Source organism: Puma concolor, chromosome C1 (assembly GCF_028749965.1).
Source record: "Puma concolor isolate L17-30 chromosome C1, mPumCon1.1.hap2, whole genome shotgun sequence".
Classification (NCBI taxonomy): domain Eukaryota; kingdom Metazoa; phylum Chordata; class Mammalia; order Carnivora; family Felidae; genus Puma; species Puma concolor.
In genome coordinates this window covers 10583628-10607521 of record NC_141674.1, presented here as the reverse complement: position 1 = coordinate 10607521, position 23894 = coordinate 10583628, and the positions used below count along the sequence as shown (strand labels likewise).

At 51.1% G+C, this 23894-nt stretch overlaps 1 protein-coding gene across 3 annotated transcripts in view; it reads right to left on the bottom strand.

Annotated features, from left to right (window-relative positions):
* KAZN (kazrin, periplakin interacting protein) overlaps positions 1 to 23894 on the bottom strand; it is a 1132657-nt gene that overhangs the window by 365640 nt on the left and 743123 nt on the right. The window lies entirely within an intron of this gene.

Sequence of the window (23894 nt, the reverse complement as noted above, 5' to 3'; positions counted from 1 at the left end):
CGGGGAGTGATGCCAAGTCTAGAAGTTTCCCTTGGGTTGAATCCTCCCTCCAGCGCTTACTCTCTGTTCTTCTTTGGGTGAGTGTCTGAACCCCTCTGAGCCCTGTCTCCCTTCTCTGTAAATTGCGGGACAAAAGACCTATCTCGTTAAGAAATGTTCGTCAGCAACTGTAAATGACAGTAACTAGCACCTGGAAGACACCAACACATAGGAGCTCATGTCCCTGCTAAGCTGCCTCCTGTGCCTCTGCTCTTAGAAGGGAAGGACCCGCCTCTCAGATAGTGGCGGGTGTGAGATAATCAACTTCCTGTGGGAAAGACCGGCCCCCGAGTCCTCTCTCTGCTGAGCCGACTGAGTGGCTTTCCTCGCCGGACCACCGGGTACAGCCGTGGCTTCCCTGAGGAGCACTGGGTACTTCTCAGGGGACGCTTCAGCTCCCCCCTCCCCCGCCCCCTGCCTCCAGGAGGTTCTTCTGGGCCCCAGCAGGCTGAGACCCACCTCTTCAGGGCTCTCACTCAGATTTAGCCTGAGTTTGTCATGTTCCCGACTCTGGAGTTCAATGCTTCCGGGGCATCACAAAGGTTGGTGTCGTTCCATCCCCCCTCATACGTGCCTTTGGAGATGGAAGGAACAGAACCGGAAAGACACACATGTTGCACTTTACGAATCTGGTCTTTCGTTCCACAATTCAAGACAAGAATCTGGGCTCTGGAGAGGGACCCGTGTCGATGTGTCTCAGCTCCCCCCGATCACCGGCATGTGCCTCTGTGTCTCTGACTCCTCAGCTGTGCAAAAATGATGGTGATGGCACCTCACCTCCTCAGGTACTTACGAGGATACAATGAGAAGGGGGAAAGAAGGTCCCCTGCCCCAGGACCTGACAGGCTAGGCACTCAAAATAAATAAGCAGAGAAATAAAAGGCACCTGTCTTCATCATCTGCATCACGGCCACCACCACCCTCCCATCATCACCAGCATCACCAACAGGTCCTATGTGTCTACTAGGAGCCAAGTCAGGGACTCCAGATCCAGAGGGCATAAAACATGGCCCTGGTAAATGATACTCTCCCGGGCTTGTTTATTTCCATGCTCAAAAACTATCTTTAAACTCCAGGACCTGCTGAGGGAAAATAAAATTAACTTAAACAAACAAACCAACCAAGTAAGAGTTGAAGACAGCCAACACTGCAGGACAGAAAACAAGAAATCCTTCTTGAAGTGCTCATATTGGCTGCCACCAGCTGAATATTCCTGGGGTTAAAAAAAAAAAAAAAAAAGAAAAAGAAAAGATACCGCGAGGCGAGACCAGCCGCTATGGATCGGGGGCACTATTCACAACTCTGGGACCAGAACCATCCATGTTACTCTGCGTGAACAGAGCTGTGGGCCGCCTTCTACACAGGAGCGTTCTCAACTCCTTTGGTGTCTTTTTTTTTTTTTAATTTTTTAATGTTTTATTTATTTTTGAGGCAGAGACAGAGTGTGAGCAGGGGAGGGGCAGAGAAAGAGGGAGACACAGAATCCGAAGCAGGCTCCAGGCTCCGAGCTGTCAGCACAGAGCCCAACGCGAGGCTCGAACCCACAAACCGTGACATCATGACCTAAGTTGGAGGCTTAACCAACTGAGCCACCCAGGTGCCCTTTACTGGTGTCATTAAAAAGACCTTTACGTGGCTCTGTGCAGAGACCGTGTGAAAACCCTCTGATGCCAACCTTAGACAATTCTTAACCAGACACCTGGCACATTTAGGAACAAAAGATAGGCCCGTGGGAATTATTTATGAAAACAACATGTTATACTATCCCCCATGCGGCACAGAAGTTTTCTGTGCTTTGATCAAATTCACAGGGACCCAGGAGCCTCGGTCAGGATCATGCTCGGGGACTGAAACAGAACCCGCAAAGCACTTGTTCCCACTAATTACCTCTGAGTTCCCTTCTACGGAACTTCAGAGTCCAAAGCCCCAGCCCCGTAACCATTCCCTGTGCAGATGCGGGCTCCCCGGGTGAGCACCAGATTTTCTCATTGACGGAAAGGCACAACCAGATCTTCGGCGGGCAGGGGTGGGGGAGGGTGTTGCAAAAAGGCTTCAAACAGAGGGAATCCAGCCTTTCTGGATGCATTGCTGAGGTGCCCACGATTGGGAAGGAGGAACTCCAAAAGCCGGAGCCAGTGAGGAGGAAGCAAATGCCACGGTGGCCAGATCTGGAAACTGCTCAGGTTCAACGGACCTGGATTTTCCAAAGGAACACTTGGCATCCTGACTTCATTTCCTGAAGTCCTGGCAGGGTGTTTCACGTGGCAAGCTCCGTGACAGAGGGGCTCTGTCTTACTTTCCCCCACACCTGCAGGGCCCGGGCACAGTGCTTGACAAGTAGCACTGGATGAGCCACACTTAATTAGGGAGGAGGGCTGAGGTGCGAGAACCGCAGACGCAAAACCTTTACGGACTTCAAACAACTGCCCCAAACGCCGATGCCTTCGGCGTAAGTGCGGGCTTCTTGATAATTTATGTGACAGATAATTATAAGAGGAGACAGCATCTTGGGAACAAAATCTTAGTTTGCAAAGCATTCGCAATGGCGCTTGGTGACTCTGGGACCCGGGAGAAATCCTCATGCTCTTCAATAGCAGGGAGTTAGGTTTGGGAATGAGAGCAAATAAAGACCTCAGAGGAAGAGCCACACCACCATCACGTGGGCATGGAGAGTTCTGGAAAAGAGACCTGCTGAGATCGGGAAGCCAATGGAATGGCCTGGCATTATTCTCAGGACGCACGGTGGTCCTCAACCCTTTTGAAGGCTTTACATTACTGCCTTGCTTCTGCTGCCTCAGATGGTTATTTGAACATTTACTGGGTGCTGTGGGGGAAGCGGAACTCCTATGCCTTATATCTCTTTATGTATTTATTTCCTCTGGATGCCAAGCCCTCTACCCGGTCCCTTGACACTGGGTTCTCCCCTCTCACCCATGGGAAGCTGTGACCTGTGTTCCCTATTCTACTAGACAAATGTCACCATCACGCATGGCATCTTTTACACACATTTTACACACAGATCGTAGCTTGGCGACACCCAGGCAAAGGTTCTCACGTGCTGGCGTGCACTGGCTGGGGAGCACTGGCTGGGGGGCTGGACTTTAGGACACGCCATGCTATCTGCGGCTTCGAAGGTCACCGGGGGAGAAGTTCATGGCACCAGAGAGAAGCCAACAGTGAGGGCTCCGTGTAAGCAGGGATTCGATGGCTCTGTGCACCACCCAGCCCCTGTTCCTTCCAACTCCTGGGGTGTGAGGGGAGACAAACAGGTGCTTTAGTACAAATCTCTACAAGAGAAACAGCCCAGAGTGCCTTCCTTGATCAGCCAGACAGCCAGAAACAGATGGCAGGTTCAAATCAGGAAAAAAAAGTGATTCATGAAGGGGGTAGGTGAACTGCTTAGGGCTAACTTGTGCTCCCATGAATTCCTACATCGAAGCCCCAACCTCCAGAGCCTCCGAATGTACTCTTGTTCTGAGACGGGGTCTTTAAAGAGGGGGTCAAGATAAATGAGGCCACTAGGGTGGGGCCCTGGTCCAATACAACTGGTTGTCCTTTCAAGGAGGGGAGGGGGCAGCAGGGGCAGGAGGGAAGGCCCTGTGAACAGCAGCAAGATGGCGGCCATCGGTAAGCCAACGAGAGAGGCCTCAGAGGAAACCAACCTGGCGGACGTCCAGCCTCCAGAACCGTGAGACAATAGATTTCTGTGGTTGAGACCCCCCAGTGTGCGGTACTTTGTTACGGCAGATGAATACAGGAGCCGTCTGTGCAGTAACCAGGGGCTGTAACCACCCAAGGGCCTATAAAGGAAAGGGTTGTGTCCGGAGGACTGCCTTGCAGTGACCTTTGGTGGACAGACAGCGTGCAGTTCCATGGCGACCACCCAGAGAGGGAGCCAGGACAGCGAATACCCTGACCTCACCCCCACTCCCTGCTCCGAGCTCCTGCTGGGAGACTCCCCGTTGGCTGAACGCGCTGGTGCCATCTGTATATGTCGCCTGTCATGACAGAGAGCAGGGGGCAAGGGTAGAGAATGACCTGGAGGAGCAAATGGAAAATATTTCTAGACATGGGATGTAGAGACTTCGAACTTGAAGAAAAGCACATGATGTCATGGCCACGGTGCCCCTCCTGGAGAGGACGAATTCAGTCTTACGTCTCTTACAGAGGGTGGCCTGCCAGGTTATCCCCCAGAGCCAAGGCCCACAGCCTCCTCTAAGGTGCGGGTCAAATCATTCCCCTTTGCCCCGTGGATGCACCTCTCCGCTTTGCAGGGAACTAACCCAGTGTTCCAGACACACACGCTGGGTCTCATGATGATGCTAGGTCCTGATGATGCCAGTGGGAGGCCGAGCTGGCCTGGCTCACCTTGTCCCTTCCAAAGATGCTCTTCTTGCTGTCACGGTATGATGGGAGCTCTAGAACTTTGTTCACAGGGCCCTCGTGCTGTGGAACCATGGGTATTACAGGATCTTTATGGGAGTTGGTGTCAAAATCCCCTTGGGTGGGGAGCGCTTCTTCCCTCTTCCTGATATTTCCTCCCACGAGGGTCATCCGTCGGTGCTGTCCTGCAGGCCTTTCCCACTCTTGTCCCTGCACCCCCAGGGAGACTGGCTATGCACAGCCCAGCCGCTCCCTTCTCTCCTTCCTCTTTTGAGGGTGAACTGCCTCCTCGCTCCTCCAAGATCCACGCTGGGTGAGTATGTCTGTCTGATCCCAGGATTCGGAACGAGGACGCCCAGTGGCTCCCACACAGAAGCCGCTTTCTCCCTTCTCTTCTTCTCCAGAGAACTGGTCAACCTCCTCTTGGCCAACCTCGTCCATGATGGAAGCTGTACAAGGAGCCTGTAGCTCGGTTCTCAGGCACAGCCCCAGAGACCCAACAGGTCCCTGGGTTCATATCCTTGCTCTACTATTTACACACTGCATGGCCTTGGGGAAATATCTTAGCCTCTCAAAGCCTCAGTTTCCTCATCTTTAAACGGGGGTGATAATAGTCCTTACCTGATGGGATTATTATTAAATGGGATTGTCTACTCAGCAGTCAGTGTGTTGAATCCAGTAACGAAAATATTGCTCCCCCCACCCCCCAGTTGTTTTTGAGTAGGCTTCACATCCAGCGTGGAGCCTGATGCGGGGCTTGAACTCACGACCTTGAGATCAAGACCTGAGCTGAGATCAAGAGTCAGACGTTTAACCAACTGAGACACCCAGGCGCTCCTTGGCCCCCTGAGTTTTTAAATGGGGTGGGGGTGGAGGAATAAGTGGATGAAGGGTAGATTTTAGTTGTAAATCCTTGTTTCCCTCGTTCTCGGGTGAAGGAATAACAGGGGTAAGAAGTGAGGGTGGTCCCGGAAGAAGGGGACAGTCCAAAAAGCTCACAGTAAACACCTCAGCAGAGCCCATTGCTACGGGCCGTTTTACATTTTAATTAAAACAGGTTGTGGGCGCCTGGGTGGCTCAGTCGGTTAAGCGTCCGACTTCGGCTCAGGTCATGATCTCGCAGTTCACGGGATCGAGCCCCGCGTCGGGCTCTGGGCTGATGGCTCGGAGCCTGCAGCCTGCTTTGGATTCTGCGTCTCCCTCTCTCCCTGCCCCTTCCCTGCTCATGCTCTGTCTCTCTCTCTCTCAAGAATAAACGTGAAAAAAAAATTTTTTTAAAAACCAAAAAACAAAAAAAAAACAGGTTGTTGCCTGGGGGGATCCTCAAAAGGCAAAGAGTACCCGACAGGAGACTAGGAATTAAGAGGTGGGGCCTCATGTAGGACTTTCCTCCTTCCAGCTCCGAGAAAAACAAAACAGGGGTGTGAGGTGGGGTTTCTTGGGGGAATCCACGAAGCCCCTACAATTGTGTACTGATTTCGTGTGTCTTTCATCTTGTTTGGTAGAGGACAGACCATCTATATGTTCAGGCACTTTATTCCTAACCTTTGGGATTTCATAAACCCATGAACCACCCCCCCACCCACCCCCCTGAGAAGTGAGGGAAGGTACCAATTCTCTTCGCGGGAAGAACACACACACCATTCTGCAGACCATGTCAGTGCATTCTGGAAACCCGTTAGGCCGTGCAAGTGTTTGAAGATCAGAACCCCTAGCACCAGGGTCGCTTCCTTAACCTCCCGAGCTGCCCGGGGCCCTCGCGCCTTTTCAAAACATCAAATTTAGGACCCGAAGAGAAACGTGAAGCGAACAAGGCCAGCCCTCCCTTCCCCCTTAGTGGTTCCCTGCTTCCCAGTCTTGTACTTGGTTGGAGCCCCGGTGACGAACAACCAGACAGCAGACGCATCCGTGCATACCGGAAAACCGACCAGAAGCAAGGCTGTGCTTCAGCATGCAGAAGCGCAGAGTAAGGGGCCTGTGGTCTGGCGAGGACTGGGGGAGACCGGGAGACAGGGATGCTAAGATGGGGTGGCGGGCGGTGCACATGCGTGAGGTGGAGGGAAAGCGTGGCGAGAAAAAACGGAGCCCCTGTGAGACAGGTCAAGGGGAGGGGGAGGGAGCACCTTCTTCTTACGGGCTCTCTCTCGTCCGAGAGTGAAATCCTGGTGGAAAGTGCCCGGAGGAGACTTCTCTGCTTTTTAAAAATTATACTAATGAAACATGTTTTAAATTAGACACCCGCGCCCAGAGGGCATGGGGGCCGCATCTTTTGAAAAGTCCAATAAATAAATAAGCAGCCTTAATTGAAATCTTCTCCGGCTCGTTCATTGGAACAAGACTTCCCTTTGAAGTCCCTTCCGTGGCCCCAGCCCCTTTGTGCGGGCTGAGGTTTCCCGGGGAGAGCAGGGAGGGAGAGGAGAACTGTCCAGAAGGCTCACCCAGCGTGGATCTGGATGCCTGATCCACTGCTTAGAGGGGCTTGTTCCTTGCTAAGAGCTACAGTTACTGCTCAGTTCCGTTCCTGCCGGTTCCCTCCTGGCCCGGTGACCGGGGCTGTTCAGACAGGGAGAGAACCCGAGCCAGGAAGCTGCCTTCCCCGAGTCTTTTCTACCTTCTTGCTACCTCTGGTGCATCTCCCGGTTGCTTTTTTAGGACAAGTAGACCCACACGCTCGACTTCCGCCCCGGTGACATCTGCAAACAGAGGGTGGCTGTGTGGACACATTCGTCACGACGATATTTTCTTTTTTTTTCTCGGTGGAAATCATCGATCCTCTTAAATCAAAACAAATGCTTCCAGCAGACACCAGGAAGGTGTGACAAGGACGGGGACAGTGCGCCCAGTCTCTGCCTATTTGCTCAGTCGGGTTAGAGCCAGTTTTCAAGGACTTGGGCAAGGCCTCCTCCTTCCAGGCCTCATCGTGCTATATCACTGCTGTTGCCGTGGTCAATGGTTTTCCTAGTAGCACCTCCCCAGTACACGGTCATTGCCATCTGGGGGGCATGACATGCCATCTGTCATGCCCCTAATTCCTTCCTAAGGTCCACAAGACCCTCTGTGGCCCAGCCTCTTTCCAGCATGACCTTCCTACCCCTTGCTCATTATGACCAGGCTGCACCGACCTCCTTTCTGTTCTTTGAACACAACATACTTATTCCTGCCTCAGGACCTTTGCACTTGCCATTTCTTCTGCCTCTACTGCTCATTCTCCAGGTCTTCCCATGGCTCACTCTGATGAGTGCAGTGGGGCTCACACCAGCTCACGAGAGTTGAGTGTGCACATCTCTTCCTATGATGTCAGGTTGACAGCTTGAAATCGGCCATGGTGGGAATAATGACACCATGGAAACTGGCAAACTACACATTGGGGTTCCCTTCCCCCTTCCTTCCTTCCTCCCTCTCTTCCTCCTTCCTTCCTTTCCTCCATCCTCCCTCCCTCCCTCCCTTCCCCCTTCCTTCCTTCCTCCCTTCCTTTCTTCCTCCCTCCCTTCCTCCCTTCCTTTCTGCATTCCTGACTTGTTTTTTCTTTCTTTCTTTCTTTCTTTCTTTCTTTCTTTCTTTCTTTCTTTCTTTCTTTCTTTCTTTCTTTCTTTCTTTCTTTCTTTCTCTCTCTCTCTCTCTCTTTCTTTCTTTCTTTCTTTCTTTCTTTCTTTCTTTCTTTCTTTCAGAGCAAGTTGTTAAGTATTTACCAGCTCACCACTGGCTGGCTCCTTCTTGTCATTCAGTGCTCATCTCCAGTGGTACTTTGAGAAGCCTTTGCCGTGTCAACAAGTCCTCCTGCCTGTTTTTCAAACCCACAAGCAGGTTATTTATTTGCTGCTAAGTTTTTGGATGGTTTCCCCTTTCCCACTGTAGGCTCTTGAGAGCAGCCACCAGCCCATTGCACACACACACACCCCCACCCCCAGCCTAGTATAGGGCCAGGCACCCTGCTCAATGCATATTCTTTGAAATGCTTGGGCATGACAATAAGCCCTTTCAAGCCTCCAGTTGACTGGGAAGGGCTTGGGGGGTGCGGCAAATGCTCCTCCCTGGGAAGAGTGAAACTTCAAGGCCTGGGGCCCAGAGCATTCCAGATCCTCCCTGGCCCCGACTGGGATGCAACACCACCCTTGCCTTTGGAGTTCACCAGCGAGGACAGTTCTCCCAGGGGTCAGCCAAAGTGTCATCTCCTGCCATCCTTCAAGGATGCCATGAGCCCGGGCCTCGGAATTCCCTGGGGGCTGGGGTTTCACCTCCGTCCCAGTGAGGGATGTCCAGAAGCCATCTGCTGGGGCTTTCTTTGCAGGGACGCTCCAAGGCTGGATGATAGAAGAGCAGAGATAAGTGGGGCTTATGTTCTGCAGCTTTCTGGCCCCTCACCCGTCAAGCCCCCGTGTCCTTGTCGATTCAGGTGCTCCCGCCCGTTGTCCTTTTCTCACGGAGGACTCAGGGGGAGACAAACAGGCTGGTTTCCTCTTTGCTGGCAGGACGGGGCTTTGCCAGCTCCGGGTCTCCACGCGTGTCAGGTCAGCACGCTTTGCCCACGCTTTTTGGCCAGGCGCCATGCCGTGTCCTGGAAGGAGCTGGTGCTGTGGCCCCAGGAGGCGACAGTCTAGCGGCCAGCGGTGGACAGGTAAAGGATTCTGACGTGGGACGGCCCATGCAGGTGATACGGTCAACAGAGGTTCTCCCAAGTATTCGAGAACAATTCCGAAGGGGCAACACGGGCTGGCTTGGTGAGAAGACGGCCCTTGAGCCTGGCCCCGGGAGCCGGGCTTGCAGAAGCCCCCCGTTAGTGGAGCAGCGGGATCATTTCTGCACGCTGCCCGCTGCCCGCCCCGAAGGGTAACCGCAGCAGCTGTGTAACTCCTGACAAGGGCCAGATGGCACGGCGAGGGCCTCGGCAGATGTCTGGGTGCACAGATGACACCGGGGGCAGATACCCTGCCACCCTCCCCACGCCGGCCCCAAGCCCTGGGCACTTTAGACACCGCCCCACCCCCAGCCCAGCTGACCTGATGGCACATTTCCACCACTCTGGCTAAATGGAGCCCCGAGCTGAAATTGAAGCTGAATGTGCTATCGGAAAATCTTTAAAATCCGCCCAGGAGATGCATGTAACTGATTTTGCCGACCGAGACTCACACGGGTCGACAGGTTATCAGGAGCCACAGCATGGAGGGTCTCAACAGCCTTTGGGGAGGATGCGGGAGAAGCAAAGACACAGGCAAACCGCAGGAACCCGGCCACGGTTTGGCCAGTCTTGCCTCACACTCCGGAGAAGGGGACCAGGATTTTCTGGCTACTCTACCTCAGTGACCCCCATTTCTCCTTTAACTGATGGCTCCATACCCAGAGAAGCATCCTCCCTGCTGGGTCCTGTGGGACCTCTCTGTGGGCAGGAACCACAGCAGAATGGGGGGGAGGGGGGGAGAGGAAACGGAGATAGCAGGGAAGGCAGGCGGCAGCCAGTGGCCCCGGGCAGGAGGGCACCCTCTGGGCCTCCAAGACCATGGTCTTAACACAAGAAAACGTGACATTTCAGAGTTTAGTGTGGTGCTTCTCTTTATCAGAAAACGAGCTTTGTCTCTGGACCCTTTGGGCCGAAGCGTTTGATGGGAACCCATGAAATCTGGGGTGAGAGGAAGGCGCGGGGAGGGGATTTGCAGTGTTAGGAGTTGCTGGCCACTGGTGATGTGCCCTAAAGTGACCAGAAAGCCGTGAGAGAGGAGACTGGAAACCAGTGAGAAGATAGGCTTCCGAAATAAAGCCTTCGACACGCCGTGTTCAGTCTCCGAGAGAGCAGACAAGATTAAAAGTAAAAAGGGAAAACAGGTTACGTTTCCGGATGCGGCCAAATTGTATACAGTTATGAAAGGGAGGTGATTATTTCCTTAATGTAACCGCAGCCCACATGAGTTGGCTGAATCTGGGATTATCAGCCGGGACCCAGAGCGTGAGTTCAAGGACAGCCTGTCCGTGGGCAGCTGCTTAAGTGGCTCCTTCCCCCCTTTTCCTAAGCTGCTTCTTTCTCTCCTGATGGTTTCAGGGGACACTGCTCCTCCTGGCCGACCTCCTGGATGCCTAAGCAGCGGTTCTAAGCGTGGCCCCTGGGCCAGCGAGATCAGTCTCACCGGGAGCTTGCTTGTCAGAGACGCAGATTCTCAGTCCCACTGAGAGGCCCGCTGAACCCCGACCTCTGGGCGTGGGGTCCAACCGCCTGGGTTTTTGCAAACCCTCCAGATGATTGTGACACACGCTCAAGTTTTGAGAAGCACCGCCCTGTGGCATAGAGGCTCCTGCAAAACCATCCTCGAGAAAAAAATCCAGGGGGTAGGAGGCACTGCTGTGTTGCCCAAACTCCTCCGCTGTCCATCCTGTGCAAGCCACCTTCCTGCCCGTCTCCTTCTTGCGGCGCGTGAGACCCTCCACCACCTGGCTTGGCCACGCCCCTCCCTGCGTACCTCTCCACGCTCGGCAGCAGTAACCCACTCACACTGCGGTATCCCACCTTCTCGCCAGGCTCAGGCTGTCCTCTGTCTAGGATGCCTGTACCCTGCCCCTGATGCTCCCCAGGCAAACCCTCTGCAAACCTTTCAGCCTGCTGTATACTCATTCTCTGCTGAGCACTGTGGGCTCCCGGGAGATAAATGTGGCTTTATTCCCATCCTCCCAACTTTCACGCGCACACACGGAAGGGCTCGCCAATGAACAAAGTGCTTCGACACGGGTCCTAGGAGGAGATGGAGAGAATGGCCCTCAGACCCTTGTGAGGTCTCAGGCTCACAGGACAGGAGCGAGCTCAGTAGGAGCAGCAATTTAAAAATACTAGGCATGCAAGGCCAACTTAATAGCTAAAGGAAAACTGAATTATGTATAACATGTGGCACATTCACACGTCTCTTAGAAGGTTTCTTACTGTATTCACCCAAACAGGAAAGATTGATGAACAGATTTTCAGGTTCTTGTATAAGTTAAAAATACATGCATGCTCGCTGCGGAAGGGGAGTTATAGCACCCCTAAAAGCTGTGGCCTTTGGGAGTGAGTGGTGCATAAGAAGTGGGCAGAGGCCAGGGAAGGAATTCCACAGCCACCCGGGCCCCCTGTTGCCTGCGTCCCCCTCCCGTACTTCCTTTAACCTCCTGGGCAGAGGGCAGCCTCTGGGGGAGTGTGCTTCCCGCTGACAGTCCAAGAGTACGGACCCCTTCGTAACTCACTGGACAATTATAAAGCAGCATATGAATGAGGTAAACCTTGTACATCTGTGAGGCCAGCTGGAGCTGCTCCTGGGACCGTGTCGTAAGAGACTCTTAACTTCAGATCTTTCAGCCTCTGTGTGTGGACACAGATTGGCCACTCACTTATCTGGTTGTCCAGTGATGGGCCAAGCAATACAGTAAGTGTGGCAGAAAGTGCTAGAATTATGCACAAGGTACACTCCTTGTCCACCAGGACCCTCTCCTCTAAGCAGAGGGAAGACAGGGATTCAATTAAGCCCAAACCTGGGAGACTGAACACATGAGTGGTAAACCCTCAGGGAGGCGGGGGTGGGGGGGTGGGGGAGAGAATAGGCTGGGGGTTATTTCCAGTTCACTGCTTGAACATCCCATCGTCAAGGATGCCTTCCTGACTTCCTAGATGAGGCAAATTTTGCTGTAATATATTCCCCTTGCACCTCGTGCTTGCCCTTTATAATACAATTTACCATAGAATTTAATAGCAAAACCCAACAGTTATTGACTGCTTCCTAAGTGTGTTACTTGCAATGATTTATTTAGACCTTTCGACAACCCTGGAAGAGGTACTGTTATTAGCCCCATTCTACAGATGAGGAAACCGAGGCTCAAGGAGGTCAAGTGACTTCCTCCAAGCTGTACAGCCTACAAGCAGCCAAGTCAGGCTCCAGAGCCCGGACAACTGGTCTCCAAATCCCTCCCTCTCCATATTCCCAACTTCCTGTGGCCAATGTCCATCCCGCTGCTAGATGGTAGGTTGATAAGGGCACGGACCTCACCTGCTGTGTTCATCCTCTACCTGTGGCACTGAGCACAGTGCACTTGAGAGATGCTCAATAGAGGTCTGATGAATGAATGTGCAAATGAATGGACATTGAAGCTGGGGGGATCAGAACAGGAAGAGCGAGGTCATGGAGACAGTCCCAATTTGGAATTTGGGATTCTTCAGCATGCCTGACCACCTCCCCTTCCTTTTTCCCCCTGTTTTCCAGATGTGCTGCTTCTTTATCCTTCTCTCCACATTCCAATAAAGGGCACCAGGTCCACTGACCCCTTGCTTGGTCAGTGACAGATGGGCGAGCAGAGGCAGCTGGGAGCTGCCTGAGTTTATCTCAGAGCCGGAGAGGTGGAGGGGGTCACCTAGCAGGCTGAAGCCAACTGTCGTCTTAAAGGCACAGAGCTGGGCAGAGTTTTGCAGCTCAGCACAACAGAGGCCCTGCTTTTGGAGGGAGACTGATAAACAACGGCCCCACAGCTTAACGGGATTGAAATATGATGCTATTCAAAGGGAATGTCAAAAGGATTAATAGCCCATCTCCTCCTAGCCTGGTGCTAAAGCCTGTGCTACCGCCTCAAGTTAAAATCACACTTAGCCTGCATGCCACATTTTAAATCTTCTCCATTAAGTGCAGGCCATCACCACCACAGCTTGGGGCAGGCTCTCGGGCCCCTCTGTGCATTAGTACCATTCTTCAGTGGGGTCTTTTTAATGGAGACCCAGTCGAGCTCCTGGATGGCAGGCACAACTCAACATGCTGAATCCAGAAATGAATATCTGGTCCCTATCCTGGAACGCACTTCTGGACCGATCCCCAAACACTCAAGAAAAACAGGGTGTCTCCGAAAATATGGTGACAATTGTAGACTCTTGAACATGAAGTGACGCGCATGACAGAACTGAACCCTGCCACCACCCCCCCACACACACACACACACAGATTTGTAGGTGGTGGTGTGTGGGGGCGGGGGGAGAGGGAGAGTCAGGGTAAGGGGGGTGGAGCAGGATAGTGAAATAAAGAGAATGTAAGGGGCGCTTGGGTGGCTCAGTCGGTTAAGCGTCCGACTCTTGATTTTGGCTCAGGTCATGATCTCGAGGTTTGTGAGGTCGAATCCTGTGTTGGGCTCCATGCTGACGGTGGACAGCCTGCTTGGGAGTCTCTCTCTCCCTCTCTCTCTTTCTCTCTGCCCCTCCCCCCTCAAAATAAATAAATAAACACTTAAAAAAAGAAAAGAAAAGACAGAAAATCTAAGCTTCTATGCCAGAAGTGCATCTGCTTCGCCATCCAAGGGCAGGTTAAATAATACAGGACAAGTCCAGCACCCGTAGGTTCAAGAGTTTCACTCTCCAACATGAGGACATTCCTTTCGGAGTGGGAGTCCTCAAATGCAGATGGGACCCAGAGGTGACAGTTCTCCAGGTGGCCTACTGCATAACAGTGTGCAGTCCTGACGTTTGGAATGAGAGCCACGAGGCTTCCTCGCTTCTTGGTGGGAAGAAATGATGAATTCAGCTATCCTTCCCTTATCATCCACGGACAACTACCTCTCTTGCTCAGGGGTTTTATTTTTCCCCTGAGCTTTACTGAGGTATGACTGATCAAAATAGATACAGATACAGATATAGATATAGATAGATGTTTTTAAAAGAATTATAGATATTGAAGGCGTACAAAACGATGTTTTGATAGACATATGCATTGTGAAATAATGACCACCATTGAGCTACTTATCATACCCTTCACCTGGTATAGTGTCCTTTTTTTGTGTGATGAGAACACCTGAGATCTACTCTCTAAGCAAAATTTCAAGTACACATTATTTTTAACTACAGTCGCGATGCTATACATGATGTCTCCAGAAACTTGTCATCTTATAACCGAAAGTTTGTACTGTTTGGCCAACATCTCCCCTTTTCCTGAACCTCTAGCCCCTGGCAACCACCACCCTACTCTCTGTTACTGGGAGTTCCTTTTTTTTTTTTTTTTTTTTTTTGAGAGAGAGAGAGGAAGAGAGAAGGCACAAGCGAGCAAGGGGCAGAGAAAGAGAATCCTATGAGGGACAGAGAGAGAAAGAGAGAGGGAGAGGGAGAGAGAGAGAGACAGAGAGAGAAGCAGGGCTCACCTGATGCGGGGCTCGAACTCATGAACCATGAGATCATGACCTGAGCAGAAGTCAGATACTTAACAACTGAGCCAATGAGGCACTCCCACCTTCCTTTTTCAGATTCCATATATAAATGATACCATTTGTCTTTCTCTGGCTTATTTCACTTAGCATAACATCCTCCAGGTTCATCCATGTGGTTGCTCATGGCAGGATTTCCTTTTTTTTTTTTTATTTTTTTTTTTTTTATTTTTTTAAATTTTTTTTTTTCAACGTTTATTTATTTTTGGGACAGAGAGAGACAGAGCATGAACGGGGGAGGGGCAGAGAGAGAGGGAGACACAGAATTGGAAACAGGCTCCAGGCTCTGAGCCATCAGCCCAGAGCCCGACGCGGGGCTCGAACTCACGGACCGCGAGATCGTGACCTGACTGAGGTCGGACGCTTAACCGACTGCGCCACCCAGGCGCCCCTCCTTTTTTAAGGCTGAATTATAAACGTGTTTATATGTATGTACACGTGTATATATATGTTTATGTATATATATGCATATATATGCATGTATATGTATCTATGTATAAACACATGTATGTATAAATATACGTGACTATGTTATTTTCTTTATCTATTCATCTGTCCACAGTTCCTTAGGTTGCTCCCTTATTATGGCTACAAAGTTTCAATGGACACGAGAGTGCAACCATCTTCCTGAGACAGTGACTTTATTTCCTTTGGATAAATACCCAGAAGTGGGATTGTGGAACACATGGTTCTATTTTTAATTTTTTGAGGAACCTCCAAACTATTTTCCACAGCGGCTGCACCAGTTTGCATTCTCACCAACAGTGCGAGAGGGTTCCCCTTTCTCCACATCCTCGCCAACACTATAATTTCTTGTCTTTTTGATTTTAGCCATCCCGACAGGTGTGAGGTGGTGTTTCACTGGGTTCTGATTCACATTTCCCTGATGATGAGTTAGGCCGAGCATCTTCTCATGTCCCTTTTGCCCATCTGTGTGTCTTCTTCGGAAAAACGTCTATTCAAGTCCTTTGCCCATTTTTTAATCACGTTTTTGATTTCTTGCTAATGACTCATGGGAGTTATATTTTGGATATTAACCCCTTATCAGATATATGGTTTGCAAATGGCTTCTCTGATTCTGCAGGCTCCCTTTTCATTTTGTTGATGGTTTCCTCTGCTCCGCAGAAACTTTTTCGTTGGACGTGGTCCCACTTGTTAACTTTTGCTTTTGTTCCCTGTGTTCCAGCTGTCAAATCCAAAAAGTCATTGCCAAGACCAATGTCAAAGAGCTTTCCCCCTAATGTTTTCTTCTACAGGCTGTTTTTTTTTAATGTTTATTTATTTTTGAGAGACAGAGAGAGACAGAGCACGAATGGGGAAGGAGCAGAGAGGGAGGGAGACACAGAATCCGAAGCAGGCTCCAGGCTCTGAGCTGTCAGCACAGAGCCCGAAGTGGGGCTCAAACCCACGAACCACGAGATCATGACCTGAGCAGAAGTCAGCGCTTAATGACTGAGCCACCCAGGCGCCCCCAGGCTGTTTTGTTAAGAGAGGCCCCAAATAGTAAGGAGGTGATTGCAAGGCAGACAGTTCTGTTGTATCCAAGCGGTAAGGACCAAACCAGTTTGAGGACCGTTGCTCTTTGGGGGAAGGGAGACATCACCATTCCACCTAACCTCGCAAACCAGCCTGGAGCTTTCAGACACCAAAGTCAAAGTTAAGGGTAGTTACTTAGTGACCCAAGCAGAGACACATCCCCATTTCCTTTAAAAATGACCCTTGGTAAGATCAACCTGATGTCAACACCGGAATAAGGAACTGACAGAGGTACATGAACTCAGGCAGTCTGGATCTAACACGTGCTCCGCACCTGGCTCATCTCATGGTGGGCTCTCCATAAAGAGAATCAACAGCGGTTATGCTTAAAGATGAAGACAGCAGAACCCCATAAACCCAGAGTTAATGTCTGTTAAAATTTTATCTGTACTTCCACACATGCATTGAAAGACATCTGGAAACATGAATGTGTGTGTGTGTGTGTATTATAAATACATACTATAATATATATGCAAAAAACTATACAAATAACATACATGTACATTTTATATATATACATGTTGTGCATGTATACTCACACAGTTCGTGTGTCTGTGCACCCACACACACAGATGGGATCACAGTACACATACCTGCTTGCTTTGCTCATCAATACATTGTGAGCATATGTAATGAATTGGCCACATGTTTCTGAGACACCTAGACGTAAAGTGCAAAATCAGGATTTTTTCCCCTGCCCCCGCCTAAAATTTGAAAGTACTGAGCTATCCATCAAGAGTCCACAATTCCCAAAGCTCTAAAAAATTTAACATTCAGTTAAATATCTAAGTCAGCTCTTGCTCTGTCAGCAGAGTAATCCCTAGTCATGACTAAAAATTATATATTTGCCTTTAATTGCCACATCATTATCCCTATACACCTGAGATATAAATGTAAATTCAATATTAGCTATTACAATATGCATTTGTTTCCTAAATGGCCTTATCCAGCAAATGACTCTGCAAAATTAGGAAGAATAATAATGGATCAGGAGTGAAGAATAATAACCAGGTATCCCAACATCGCTGTAAATCACCACGTACACCCCTGTATATGTGTGTGTGTGTGTGTGTGTGTGTGCGTGCGCGCGGGGGGTGGGGGGGAGTGTAATTATACAAAACTAAGATAAACCACAGTGCAGCCTCTGGAGTCTGCCTCCTTGAATGAATTATGGATATTAGAGGCCTATCTAAGGCAAAGTTATTAAGGAGTTTTATGGCTGGTATACAATGGGAGTCTGCAGAAAAGAATCCTGTCCTGCTAAGAAAGGGCTTTGGGTGTGTTTTAGAAGCAGTATTCCTTCCTGGCGAACGGCTCTGGCCAAAGCCAGAAGGTGACCTTCCTCTCTTTGATCTAAAAGAACAGGAAAAGGAGAAAGAGCGTGAAGGAAACCCTCTTACACCTGCAGGGGCTGCTGTCACCCCGAGTCAGTCAGGCAGGCCATGAATGACTTTGGTGACAAGGAGGGAGCCCGTCCGATGTTCCTTCCATTTCAGATCGGCCTTGGAGGATTCCCCGCTAGGTCTGCAGCACGAATACCTACCTGTGCTGTGTTCTCTCTCTCCCGATGTCTACTACAGTTTTGTGGCCCCCGGAAGTCCTGGGCTTCCAGATAAAAACATGGGATGACCGTCTCAGGTTCCTCGTCACATGGGACTGTGACGAGTGTATGTTTCCAGGGCCTTGTATATTACGAGCACTTGAGGAAGAGAAGACAGGAAGGAACCCCAGCAGACCCGCGGATGCATAATTCACGTCAAGGGCTGCAGCTGTCCCGCGTGACAAGCCTCCTGGATGAAACGTGTAGCCAGCCTTCGTTTGCTCATAGAGGGCACCCGTTCATCCTACTGTAGAAAGTGATGGTGTCCACGCGGCAGGCGGGTAGCTTGGGCCAGAAAGGGACGTTTCTGCCGCCAGAGAGCGGGGCCTCCGGAATCCCATCCGACGTTGAAAGCCTACTTTGTCAACACGCAGTCAGCTTTGAAGGGGAAGCCTCCACCATCCAGAGAGCTGGTGTCCCAGAGAGAAGCTGGAAACCCTGCAGGCACTCTGCTGCCCGTTTCACTCCGTCTAAGGAGAACAACCCCGCGACATCCCGTTCTCTTGCTCAGTGACCCACCTGCCTGGCTTTGCGTGTAGCGACTGTTTGGCACTAGCTGGTCTCGACGGGTTCCCTGCCATCGGAGGGTCTCACCATGCCCTCTGCCCCCCGGAACGGGCTGAACCCCGTGAACCGAAGCGTCTGCACATCCCCGCCGGGGTCTAATCAGTCCCGAAGGACTGGGCTCTTGTGCAGCTCCTTGCCACCTGCCGAGGCGGGCTGAGATGACGTTCCAGGCTCTGGGCTGCTGGGAGGGCCCTGCACCTGTTCCTTTCTCTTCGTGGCCACTGTAGGTTTTCACCGGGAAAACAACTCCTGGTTCTTCCAGGCAAGGTCAGCTGGGTCCTGCCGAGGAGCAAAGCAGGCTGAAGTGCCCTCTTGGCGTTTCACTTATTATCAACTGTCTAAAACCCCCGGCCGCCTCATAAGCAGACACTCCAATGGCAAACGTGTTGTTGGGCGACAAAGTGCTTCCACGCCATCAACGTCCTCCAGCAGCTTTGCCCAGACCTCACCCCAGAGGTGAGCTCCTGCAAGAGGCCTGTCCTACAATCAGAAGTGGGTGGGGAGAGGGGATGTCACTCCTTCTGGTGGCCGTCACTTGCATGTGAGTCGCCCGCCAGACCAGGTCCTGAGCAGATCTCCATTTGTTAAGTTTCACAGACTCTGCATCATCTGTGCTATCCTGCACAGGGAATAACAAATAATAGCATCCACGAATCTGGGACGTGACGAACTCCCGAATGGTCAGAACCCTTGGTGAGGGCCGCACCCGTGCGTGCCTCCAGCTGCGGGCAATCTTGTCGGGTTTCCTTTTTGTGCTAAGATTCCTCCACTGAGATGAAATGGCATCAAAGAATCGCACTGAGCAGCCACTCCGGCTGCCACAGTATTTTCTACTTACGTGTGTTTTCTACTCGCTTGTGCCATATTCGACTTATTTGCTCCCACACTGATTTTAACCACTAGACGTTGGAGGGCAGGGGTCTCGTTCTAGTCTCCCTGGTGTCTGCCCGGGGGGCACACGCTGCCTGGCCCGTGATGGGTGTTTCCATACTCATTCGATAGCAATATACCGAGCTCCTGTTCCATGCCAGCCACTGAGGGATACGGCGATGAGCAGGACAGCTACTGCCTCTGCACTTGCTTTTAATAAATGAGGAGACAGGCTGGGGAAGGAAAGTGCCCAGGGCCATGCAGCTGGAATGAGACCCAGCCCGGCGCTTTTCTTCCCAAGCCCGACTGGCTAGAACACCACTTGGCATGTGGAGAGCCCCTCGGTGAGACTGTCTCTTTGGTGGCAGAGGCTGGGAATGAACACGGGTAAAAGCAGGGGCACACAGTAGCAGCAAAGGATCCCAGGAGAAGAGACGTGTCCAGGTTGTGGGTGTGGGTAAGAGGCAGACCGGGGCCGGCCTATTCCGACATCAGCGGCAGGACATCAGGTCCCTGGCCACCTCCCTGCAGCGGGGCGCTGAAGAACTCCGGCACAGGTCCTTGGCACTGGGCCAGCGTGCCGACTTCGGTCTTCATGCTGGAGCTGAAGAGAATAATTCTTGCCTCTTGGGTTTGCATAATTAAAACCGAAGAGCTGAATTTGTCTATTAAGTTAAGCCCCATGAAAATGCATAGGACACCCTTAAAACATGACTCATTATTACACAGATAAATCACGCAGGGCTCCTGCCTCCAGCTTGCCGCTGAGTCCCCGACGCACGACGCAGGTAAGGCCAGCGTCCCGGGGTCAGGTCCCAGCCCCTTGGCAAGACCCAGAGGCCCCGCTGGGTGGAAATCTGTCTCCATCTCCAGGCTGCTTGTCCCCGGCTTCTGTCCTACATCCTGGCCTCAGCTGACTCCCTGAAGCTCTTCTCATCCACCACTTGTGTTTCGCCTTTGGCTTTGGCTCAGGCCACCTATGGCACCACAGTTCCGCCTTCTCTCCTTGGCTAATCCACAGTCATCCTTCTCAACTCAGCTCAGGCATCGCCTCCTCTGGGTGTTTGTTAACAGGCCCAAACCCTGCACACAAAGGTGGAGAAGCTGTCCACCCTCTGGGCTCCTGTAAGGCCCTTTATTCACTTCCCTCGTGGCACACGCCATGTGCCTGCTGACTCACCTCTCTCGTCCGATAAAGGGGTTATGCCTGAGTCCTATAACCGCAATAGCCCAGCGCTCGACCACAGCAGGCATGCGATACGTATGTTAAATGAATGCGCCTTCAATCCAGCGTCACAGAAAGCTGCCATTTTGATACCGAAGGAATTACCATACCAGCCAACTTGCCAACTGATATTTCCTTTAAGAACAAGCACACAAAACCCCGGTCAAAATCAGGAAGCCTATTTTGCATGCTGGGAACCACAGTGTAAGTTGATCAATCTGCCGTTCCAAGGGGAGCAAGAACTGAACTGCCTTATAAGAGCTGCATGCCAGCCAATCCCATATTTGTCTATTGATGGGTCTCCAGACACCTCTCATTGAACCAGTGCTCTTGGGGTGAGCTCTCTTTCCTAGCCACCTCTGCAGGGAGTTCCATAGAAAATGGAAGAAGAAACCCAGCCAGTCCAAGGGTTGTTAATAGCTTAGTTAATAAGCTCTGCTTGGGTGAAAGCTTTTTGCTCTTCCCCCCAAACAGATTTCTAGTTAGAGCCTAGTCTCAGGCACTCGGGACCAACATGGAAGCCTTGGTGACCCCCCAGCCTGAGCTTCTCCACTGTCTGATTCCTGTTGCTGTCAAAATCCCAAACCTGGAGGTCTCTGAAGAGCCAAGGCCAGTATCAGGGCCTTTCCTCCATGCCTCCACATATTGCCCTGATATTGGGCAAAGCAGAGAGAGACTGCCCAGAATTCCTGGTAGGACATCTCTGCTAGAAGGTGAAGGGGGGGCGCTGACTTTGCTATGAGTTTTCAGGTGTTCCCATGGTCTATAAGCTGTGGAAGCTCATTAATGTCAAAAGAAGTTAAGAAAAGGTAGGATAAAGGTATCATTTCCCCTTTTCCAAGAAGGAAGCTCCCACACTGGGAAGGAGAAGAACCACATATACTTGCCTGGAGTCTCTCTGGGCAATGTGGGATGGCGTCGGCCCCAAGAAATTGGTCAGACCGAAGCAGGTGTGCTTAGACACACCTGGAAGCTGTGCCAGGCTGGGATCGGTGGGAGGCAGTGCAGGGCCAAGAGGGAGATCCCCTCATTCAAGTTCTGCCACTTACTGACTGTGGGACCTTGAGGAATTAACCTAGCCGTTTTGGGTTTCGTCACTTACATTCAACAAAATGGGAATAATGCCAACCTCACGGTGTTGTGAAAACTGAATACACACACACACACACACACATCACACCCACAATTCATCATCTGTGCCTTCCAGCTTGCATTTCTTTAAAAGGAGAAATGACCACCCCTTCTGGAATTCTGTGGTTCGTCCTCCCCTGCCATCATCTTCCACAGCTGTCATGACATACCTAATTGAACAGCATTTTTTACGATCAGCTTTACTCCCATCGAGTCTTCACCTTAGTGTCATTAGACGACTGCACACTTAACATTCAAGGGAGCTTCGTTACATGACTGGATAGATGGCATAAACGGGTTTGGACACAAATGCAAGGGACTCTTAGCCAGCAAATGACCTGACTGCTTGGAGCAGAGGTGCCCAGGCATGGTGACGGATGGACTGCTGACCATGAGCATCCAAGAGGCCCTGAGCCTCTGTGGAGGACACCGTCGGTTACACTGCCCGTACACCCTTGCCCTTAGCACGTGGGTGCACATCGGCCTGACTTCCAACTGCCAATGCCTTCATTTCCTTGCCTTCCCTTAGCACCAGAGCTCGCTTCGCTGCCAGAGGTGCCACAAAGCTATGGGAATTCTCAAACCAGTGACTGCTGGGAACTGGTGAATACATACCCCGGCTCCCTCCCCTATAAGGTTGGGAGTCTAACCCTGGGTTTCTCCGGTTAAGCTCCAGTCTGCTACAGAGGTAACTGGTTTGGATGCTCGGACTTCCTGGCTGCTTTCCCCTCCTGACATCTTCCTGGTGCCCCCTTTACCTCCTAGATAAACTATATGCTCTTGAATCCTCGATTCCATTTGCCTCGGAGGAGCCCAAACTAAGACGGTATCCGATGTGAAGTTTTACTCCAGAGTTGGAGAACACAGGACAATGTGGTGCGTTAGTTACTTGAAGGTCACCATACATACAATCCCTGTCTCCCAAAGATGTCCTCATCCTAATCCCTAGAACTTAGGCATATGTTACTTTACAGAGTAAGAGGGACTCTGCAGATATGATTAAATCCAAATATCTTGAGGTGGATCTGATGTAGTTGCAAGAGTCCCTGTAAGAGGGAGGCAGTGGAGTCAGAATGCGGAGAAGACCATGTGACAATAGGAGCCGTGGGGAACAGAGCTGGAAAAGAACGATGCTACCATTGGCTCCGAAGATGGAGGAAAGGGCCATGAGCCAAGGCACAGAGGGAAAGACAAGGAAAGAGATGCTCCCCCGGAGCCTCCAGAAGGAATCGGTTCTGCTCCACCATGATTCTAGCCCATTGGTTACATTTTGGACTTCTGGCTTCCAGACCCGTAACAGAATAAATCTGGGTTGTTGTGAGCCACTGAGGTTATGGCAGTCTGTTACAGTAGCAGCAGAAAACTAGTCCACCATCAAATCAGTGCATCACTTTTAGCGGATGCCATCTATCCCCATTTTGCAGATGGGAACACCATCACTCAGGGGTGGAACGGCCTGCCTCTGAGGTCAAAGAGTGGCAGAGTTGAGATCAAACTCAGTCTGTCCAACCTTAGCAATTAATTCTCCTCCACCCACAACCCCAACATTGATTCTAAGAGGCCAGCTTGTAAAGCCATTACCCTTGGGTTGGTTTTCCTGTGTCTACAATGCCTTTAAAAGGTTCTACAAACAAGCAACAAGTCAAGCCTTGCAAAGATGATAGGAGAAGCTCACAGCACTTGACACAGGGCCAGAGCCTAACTCAGGACTCATGTAATAAAACCTGCTTTACGGGCGCCTGGTTGGCTCAGTTGGTTAAGCAACTGACTCTCAATTTCAGCTCAGGTCATGATCTCACAGTTCATGGAATCCAGCCCGTTGGGCTCTGCCCTAACAGTGCAGAGCCTCGTTGGGATTCTCTCTCTCTCTGCCCCTCCCCCACTTGTGCACATGCTTTCTCGGGCTCTCAAAATAAATAAACAAACATGAAAAAAATTAATAAAAATAAAACCTGCTTAGATGAGGCCCAAGACAGAGTCACTGATTTTATTCTTTTTTTTTTTTTGAGGGTGGGGGGGGAGGGACAGAGAGAGAGGTATGTGTGTATGTGGGGGGGGGGGGGGGTGGGGGATAAGAGAGAGAAAGAGAGAGAGAGAGAGAGAGAGAGAGAGAGAGAGAGAATCTTAAGCAGGCTACATGCCCAGCACGGAGCCCAACTTGGGGCTCAATCTAACAACCCTGGGATCATGACCTGAGCTGAAATCAAGAGTCAGATGTTTAACCGACCGAGCCACCCAGGTTCTCCATGCTAATTCTATTCTAGAGTGAGGTGGGCCGGCCAAGACACCATACAGAAAACAACTGCTACCATAGTTCAGAAGAAACACAAATGCTCCACTGAGCAAAAGAAATGAAATTTG